At 41.0% G+C, this 9,240-nt stretch overlaps 1 pseudogene; it reads left to right on the top strand.

Moving 5' to 3' along the window:
• Positions 1-368: 368 nt before the first annotated feature.
• Prr32-ps1 (proline rich 32, pseudogene 1) lies at positions 369-8,987 on the top strand (annotated as a pseudogene).
• Positions 8,988-9,240: the final 253 nt, after the last annotated feature.

Genomic DNA, 9,240 nt, shown 5'->3' with positions numbered 1-9,240 from the left:
AAGGGGTGAGTTATGAAGAATAACTAAATGTTAACTTGCCACAAACTATAATCATATGGGAAGAAAGCCTGAATTAAAGATTGCTGAGATCACGTGAATCCATGTGGTGATTTCCTTTATTGCCTTACTTAGGATGGAAAAGAAGGCATTTCATATCCTGGGCCTTAGAATATGTAAGAGTAAAGAAAGCTGGAAGTGAGCAGACAAACAAATCTTTGTTTGTTTTTGTTCTTTGTTGTTTTTTGTTCTCTTGAACATGGACATAATAAGGCTTAACTCAACCATTCCTCTCTGAATTTCCCTTCAATGACAGACTGTAACTTGGGATTATAATTAAATAAACTTTCTTTTTCCATTTTAAAAAATAAATGGATTCTTCCTCAATAGCAGATGTCAGTGTAAAAGGGTGTCTAGCAACAGCAGAAATAAACAGCTCAAGGACCTGGAGAACCAGAGCCAAACGGGACATGATTCTGTTAGTATGTCCCAGGAAGTATCTGGAAGGCCTATGGCATTGATGATTGGCTCAAGAGTTGGTAGCGGGATTCTTGAGAAAAGTGGCATTAACTAAAAGTCGACACCCGCGGATCCCGGCCCGCAGCAGCTCTCTGCCCCCAGACCCTGTGAGAGAGAGACCCAACCGCCTGATCAGGTGGGCACTCCTGAGGCTGCAGAGCGGAAGAAACAACCAACACTGCTCACCCCTGCCCACATCCCTGGCCCAAGAGGAAACTGTATAAGGCCTCTGGGCTCCCGTGGGGGAGGGCCCAGGAGCGGCAGGACCCCTGCCTGAGACACCACCAGAACCTGAGGGAAACAGACTGGATAAACATTTCTCTGCACCCAAATCCCGTGGGAGGGAGAGCTGAACCTTCAGAGAGGCAGACAAGCCTGGGAAACCAGAAGAGACTGCTCTCTGCACGCACATCTCGGACGCCAGAGGAAAAAGCCAAAGACCATCTGGAACCCTGGTGCACTGAAGCTCCCGGAAACGGCGGCACAGGTCTTCCTGGTTGCTGCCACTGCAGAGAGCCCGTGGGCAGCACCCCACGAGCGAACTTGAGCCTCGGGACCACAGGTAAGACCAACTTTTCTGCTGCAAGAAAGCTGCCTGGTGAACTCAAGACACAGGCCCACAGGAACAGCTGAAGACCTGTAGAGAGGAAAAACTACACGCCGGAAAGCAGAACACTCTGTCCCCATAACTGACTGAAAGAGAGGAAAACAGGTCTACAGCACTCCTGACACACAGGCTTTTAGGACAGTATAGCCACTGTCAGAAATAGCAGAACAAAGTAACACTAGAGATAATCTGATGGCGAGAGGCAAGCGCAGGAACCCAAGCAACAGAAACCAAGACTACATGGCACCATCAGAGCCCAATTCTCCCATCAAAACAAACATGGAATATCCAAACACACCAGAAAAGCAAGATCTAGTTTCAAAATCATTTTTGATCATGATGCTGGAGGACTTCAAGAAAGACGTGAAGAACTCCCTTAGAGAACAAGTAGAAGCCTACAGAGAGGAATCGCAAAAATGCCTGAAAGAATCGCAAAAGTCCCTGAAAGAATTCCAGGAAAACATAAATAAACAAGTAGAAGCCCATAGAGAGGAGACACAAAAATCCCTGAAAGAATTCCAGGAAAACATAAATAAACAAGTAGAAGCCCATAGAGAGGAGACACAAAAATCCCTGAAAGATTTCCAGGAAAACACAATCAAACAGTTGAAGGAATTAAAAATGGAAATAGAAGCAATCAAGAAAGAACACATGGAAACAACCCTGGATATAGAAAACCAAAAGAAAAGACAAGGAGCTGTAGATACAAGCTTCACCAACGGAATACAAGAGATGGAAGAGAGAATCTCAGGAGCAGAAGATTCCATAGAAATCATTGACTCAACTGTCAAAGATAATGTAAAGCGGAAAAAGCTACTGGTCCAAAACATACAGGAAATCCAGGACTCAATGAGAAGATCAAACCTAAGGATAATAGGTATAGAAGAGAGTGAAGACACCCAGCTCAAAGGACCAGTAAATATCTTCAACAAAATCATAAAGAAAACTTCCCTAACCTAAAAAAAGAGATACCCATAGACATACAAGAAGCCTACAGAACTCCAAATAGATTGGACCAAAAAAGAAACACCTCCCGTCACATAATTGTCAAAACACCAAACGCACGAAATAAAGAAAGAATATTAAAAGCAGTAAGGGAAAAAGGTCAAGTAACATATAAAGGGAGACCAATCAGAATCACACCAGACTTCTCGCCAGAAACTATGAAGGCCAGAAGATCCTGGACTGATGTCATACAGGCCCTAAGAGAACACAAATGCCAGCCCAGGTTACTGTATCCAGCAAAACTCTCAATTAACATTGATGGAGAAACCAAGATATTCCATGACAAAACCAAATTTACACAATATCTTTCTACAAATCCAGCACTACAAAGGATAATAAATGGTAAAGCCCAACATAAGGAGGCAAGCTGTACCCTAGAAGAAGCAAGAAACTAATCGTCTTGGCAACAAAACAAAGAGAATGAAAGCACACAAACATAACCTCACATCCAAATATGAATATAATGGGAAGCAATAATCACTATTCCTTAATATCTCTCAATATCAATGGCCTCAACTCCCCAATAAAAAGACATAGGTTAACAATCTGGATACGCAACGAGGACCCTGCATTCTGCTGCCTACAGGAAACACACCTCAGAGACAAAGACAGACACTACCTCAGAGTGAACGGCTGGAAAACAACTTTCCAAGCAAATGGTAAGAAGAAGCAAGCTGGAGTAGCCATTCTAATATCAAATAAAATCAATTTCTAACTAAAAGTCATCAAAAAAGATAAGGAAGGACACTTCATATTCATCAAAGGAAAAATCCACCAAGATGAACTCTCAATCCTAAATATCTATGCCCCAAATACAAGGGCACCTAATACGTAAAAGAAACCTTACTAAAGCTCAAAACACACATTGTACCTCACAAAATAATAGTGGGAGATTTCAACACCCCACTCTCATCAATGGACAGATCATGGAAAAAAAATTAAAAAGTGATGTCGACAGACTAAGAGAAGTCATGAGCCAAATGGACTTAACGGATATTTATAGAACATTCTATCCTAAAGCAAGAGGATATACCTTCTTCTCAGCTCCTCATGGTACTTTCTCCAAAATTGACCATATAATTGGTCAAAAAACGGGCCTCAACAGGTACAGAAAGATAGAAATAATCCCATGCTTGCTATCGGACCACCATGGCCTAAAACTGGTCTTCAATAACAATAAGGGAAGAATGCCCACATATACGTGGAAATTGAACAATGCTCTACTCAATGATAACCTGGTCAAGGAAGAAATAAAGAAAGAAATTAAAAACTTTTTAGAATTTAATGAAAATGAAGGTACAACATACCCAAACTTATGGGACACAATGAAAGCTGTGCTAAGAGGAAAACTCATAGCGCTGAGTGCCTGCAGAAAGAAACAGGAAAGAGCATATGTCAGCAGCTTGACAGCACACCTAAAAGCTCTAGAACAAAAAGAAGCAAATACACCCAGGAGGAGTAGAAGGCAGGAAATAATCAAACTCAGAGCTGAAATCAACCAAGTAGAAACAAAAAGGACCATAGAAAGAATCAACAGAACCAAAAGTTGCTTCTTTGAGAAAATCAACAAGATAGATAAACCCTTAGCCAGACTAACAAGAGGACACAGAGAGTGCGTCCAAATTAACAAAATCAGAAAGGAAAAGGGAGACATGACTACAGATTCAGAGGAAATTCAAAAAATCATCAGATCTTACTATAAAAACCTATATTCAACAAAACTTGAAAATCTTCAGGAAATGGACAATTTCCTAGACAGATACCAGGTATCGAAGTTAAATCAGGAACAGATAAACCAGTTAAACAACCCCATAACTCCTAAGGAAATAGAAGCAGTCATTAAAGGTCTCCCAACCAAAAAGAGCCCAGGTCCAGACGGGTTTAGTGCAGAATTCTATCAAACCTTCATAGAAGACCTCATACCAATATTATCCAAACTATTCCACAAAATTGAAACAGATGGAGCACTACCGAATTCCTTCTACGAAGCCACAATTACTCTTATACCTAAACCACACAAAGACACAACAAAGAAAGAGAACTTCAGACCAATTTCCCTTATGAATATCGACGCAAAAATGCTCAATAAAATTCTGGCAAACTGAATTCAAGAGCACATCAAAACAATCATCCACCATGATCAAGTAGGCTTCATCCCAGGCATGCAGGGATGGTTTAATATACGGAAAACCATCAACGTGACCATTATATAAACAAACTGAAAGAACAGAACCACATGATCATTTCATTAGATGCTGAGAAAGCATTTGACAATATTCAACACCCCTTCATGATAAAAGTCCTGGAAAGAATAGGAATTCAAGGCCCATACCTAAACATAGTAAAAGCCATATACAGCAAACCAGTTGCTAACATTAAAGTAAATGGAGAGAAACTTGAAGCAATCCCACTAAAAACAGGGACTAGACAAGGCTGCCCACTCTCTCCCTACTTATTCAATATAGTTCTTGAAGTTCTAGCCAGAGCAATCAGACAACAAAAGTAGATCAAAAGGATACAGATCGGAAAAAAAGAGGTCAAAATATCACTGACAGGTCAAAATATCACATGCAGATGACATGATAGTATATTTAAGTGATCCCAAAAGTTCCACCAGTGAACTACTAAAGCTGATAAACAACTTCAGCAAAGTGGCTGGGTATAAAATTAACTCAAATAAATCAGGTGCCTTCCTCTATACAAAAGAGAAACAAGCCGAGAGAGAAATTAGTGAAACGACACCCTTCATAATAGACCCAAATAATATAAAGTACCTTGGTGTGACTTTAACCAAGCAAGTAAAAGATCTGTACAATAAGAACTTCAAGACACTGAGGAAAGAAATTGAAGAAGACCTCAGAAGATGGAAAGATCTCCCATGCTCATGGATTGGCAGGATTAATATAGTAAAAATGGCCATTTTACCAAAAGCAATCTACAGATTCAATGCAATCCCCATCAAAATACCAATCCAATTCTTCAAAGAGTTAGACAGAACAATTTGCAAATGCATCTGGAATAACAAAAAACCCAGGATAGCTAAAGCTATCCTCAACAATAAAAAGACTTCAGGGGGAATCACTATCCCTGAACTCAAGCAGTATTACAGAGCAATAGTGATAAAAACTGCATGGTATTGGTACAGAGACAGACAGATAGACCAATGGAATAGAATTGAAGACCCAGAAATGAACCCACATACCTATGGTCACTTGATTTTTGACAAAGGAGCCAAAACCATCCAATGGAAAAAAGATAGCATTTTCAGCAAATGGTGCTGGTTCAACTGGAGGGCAACATGTAGAAGAATGCAGATCGATCTATGCTTATCACCCTGTACAAAGCTTAAGTCCAAGTGGATCAAGGACCTCCACATTAAACCAGACACACTCAAACTAATAGAAGAAAAACTAGGGAAGCATCTGGAACACATGGGCACTGGAAAAAATTTCCTGAACAAAACACCAATGGCTTATGCTCTAAGATCAAGAATCGACAAATGAGATCTCATAAAACTGCAAAGCTTCTGTAAGGCAAAGGACACGGTGGTTAGGACAAAACGGCAACCAACAGATTGGGAAAAGATCTTTACCAATCCTACAACAGATAGAGGCCTTATATCCAAAATATACAAAGAACTCAAGAAGTTAGACCGCAGGGAAACAAATAACCCTATTGAAAAATGGGGTTCAGAGCTTAACAAAGAATTCACAGCTGAGGAATGCCGAATGGCTGAGAAACACCTAAAGAAATGTTCAACATCTTTAGTCATAAGGGAAATGCAAATCAAAACAACCCTGAGATTTCACCTCACACCAGTGAGAATGGCTAAGATCAAAAACTCAGGTGACAGCAGATGCTGGCGAGGATGTGGAGAAAGAGGAACACTCCTCCATTGTTGGTGGGATTGCAGACTGGTACAACCATTCTGGAAATCAGTCTGGAGGTTCCTCAGAAAATTGGACATTGAACTGCCTGAGGATCCAGCTATACCTCTCTTGGACATATACCCAAAAGATGCCTCAACATATAAAAGAGACATGTGCTCCACTATGTTCATCGCAGCCTTATTTATAATAGCCAGAAAATGGAAAGAACCCAGATGCCCTTCAACAGAGGAATGGATACAGAAAATGTGGTACATCTACACAATGGAATATTACTCAGCTATCAAAAACAATGAGTTTATGAAATTCGTAGGCAAATGGTTGGAACTGGAAAATATCATCCTGAGTGAGCTAACCCAATCACAGAAAGACATACATGGTATGCACTCATTGATAAGTGGCTTTTAGCCCAAATGCTTGAATTACCCTAGATCCCTAGAACAAACCAAACTCAAGACGGATGATCAAAATGTGAGTGCTTCACTCCTTCTTTAAATGAGGAAAAAGAATACCCTTGGCAGGGAAGGGAGAGGCAAAGATTAAAACAGAGACTGAAGGAACACCCATTCAGAGCCTGCCCCACATGTGGCCCATACATATAGAGCCACCCAATTAGACAAGATGGATGAAGCAAAGAAGTGCAGACCGACAGGAGCCGGATGTAGATCGCTCCTGTAGACACAGCCAGAATACAGCAAATACAGAGGCGAATGCCAGCAGCAAACCACTGAACTGAGAATAGGTCCCCCGTTGAAGGAATCAGAGAAAGAACTGGAAGAGCTTGAAGGGGCTCGAGACCCCAAAAGTACAACAATGTCAAGCAACCAGAGCTTCCAGGGACTAAGCCACTACCTAAATACTATACATGGACTGACCCTAGACTCTGACCCGATAGGTAGCAATGAATATCCTAGTAAGAGCACCAGTGGAAGGGGAAGCCCTGGGTCCTGCTAAGACTGAACCCCCAGTGAACTAGACTATGGGGGGAGGGCAGCAATGGGGGGAGGGTTGGAAGGGGAGCACCCATAAGGAAGGGGATCGGGGAGGGGGATGTTTGCCCGGAAACCGGGAATTGGAATAACACTTGAAATGTATATAAGAAATACTCAAGTTAATAAAAAAAATTAAAAAAAAAAGAAATGGGGTTCAGAGCTAAATTAAGAATTCACAGCTGAGGAATGCTGAATGGCTGGGAAACACCTAAAGAAATGTTCAACATCTTTAGTCATAAGGAAAATCCAAATCAAAACAACCCTGAGATTTCACCTCACACCAGTGAGAATGGCTAAGATCAAAAACTCAGGTGACAGCAGATGCTGGCGAGGATGCGGAGAAAGAGGAACACTCCTCCATTGTTGGTGGGATTGCAGACTGCTACAACCATTCTGGAAATCAGTCTGGAGGTTCCTCAGAAAATTGGACATTGAACTGCCTGAGGATCCAGCTATACCTACCTCTCTTGGGCATATACCCAAAAGATGCCTCAACATATAAAAAAGACATGTGCTCCACTATGTTCATCGCAGCCTTATTTATAATAGCCAGAAGCTGGAAAGAACCCAGATGCCCTTCAACAGAGGAATGGATATAGAAAATGTGGTACATCTACACAATGGAATATTACTCAGCTATCAAAAACAACGAGTTTATGAAATTCGTAGGCAAATGGTTGGAACTGGAAAATATCATCCTGAGTGAGCTAACCCAATCACAGAAAGACATACATGGTATGCACTCATTGATAAGTGGCTATCAGCCCAAATGCTTGAATTACCCTAGATGTCTAGAACAAATGAAACTCAAGATGGATGATCAAAATATGAATGCTTCACTCCTTCTTTAAAAGGGGAACAGGAATACCCTTGGAACGGAATAGAGAGGAAAAGTTTAAAACAGACACAGAAGGAACACCCATTCAGAGCCTGCCCCACATGTGGCCCATACATATACAGCCATCAAATTAGACAAGATGGATGAAGCAAAGAAGGGCAGGCTGACAGGAACCGGATGTAGATCTCTCCTGAGAGACACAGCCAGAATACAGCAGATACAGAGGTGAATGCCAGCAGCAAACCACTGAACTGAGAATAGGACCCCATTGAAGGAATCAGAGAAAGAACTGGAAGAGCTCGAAGGGGCTCTAGACCCCTTATGAACAACAATGCCAAGCAACCAGAGCTTTCAGGGACTAAGCCACTACCTAAAGAGTATACATGGACTTACCCTGGACTCTGACCTCATAGGAAGCAATGAATATCCTAGTAAGAGCACCAGTGGAAGGGGAAGCCTTGGGTCCTGCTAAGACTGAACCCGCAGTGAAGTAGATTGTTCGGGGGAGGGCGGCAATGTTGGGAGGATGGGGAGGGGAACACCCATAAAGAAGGGGAGGGGGAGGGATTAGGGGGATGTTTGCCCGGATACCAGGAAAGGGAATAACACTCGAAATGTAAATAAGAAATACTCAAGTTAATAAAAAAAAACAAAAACAAAAACAAAAAACAAAAAAAAAACAAAAAAAAACAAAAAAACAACAAAAAAAAAAAAACTAAAAGTCATATATTTCGAGGCCTAGAGCCCACGGGTTCTTTCCACCAAGGGGTTCATAGTCACGAGACTCTCCATATATCCCCACACTTAGATTGGGGATAACGATGGAGGTGACCCCAGAAAATGGTAGAATGGCATACAATGGCATCTTGGCTCATGTTTCTTTCCCACTGTGAGACCCAAAGCACCCTATTGATAACTGGCAGCAGAAACCTCTTCTCCCTTTGTCAACCAATATTACAGGCCTACCTTGTTCTACTGCTCATTGTTTTCTGCCTCCGTAAGTGCCAGCATTCAATCCCATTTCCTGTGATGCCCACTGCTTTTGCTTCTCCACTGGGATTTGGTCATTCTCTGTTGCCTTATTTTTTTTTTCTTTTCATCAAAATACAAGAGCAATATACCCTCTTCCATACTTAAACTAGAGAGCTTGCAAAGAAAAAAGAGAAAAAAAAGGGTTGGGAAAAGATTTGAAAATTACTCCTTTTCTTCATATATACAATTTCCTACCCATTTATATTTTGTTTAGCAATAATGTGCGTTATTAGTTTAGAAATCTAATAAAGATTCCACAATTAAAAAAACTAATAAATAAGACTTCATAAAAATTTAAATCTTGTATAAGAAAAAGGAAAATGTCAATTGAAACAAGTAGCAGCCTACAAAATGACACAAGAT

This window comes from Rattus norvegicus, chromosome 14, assembly GCF_021556685.1.
Source record: "Rattus norvegicus strain SHRSP/BbbUtx chromosome 14, alternate assembly SHRSP_T2T, whole genome shotgun sequence".
NCBI classification, from domain to species: Eukaryota; Metazoa; Chordata; class Mammalia; order Rodentia; family Muridae; genus Rattus; species Rattus norvegicus.
The sequence above is the reverse complement of the archived record's forward strand: the minus strand, read 5'-3'. Positions and strand labels throughout refer to the sequence as shown.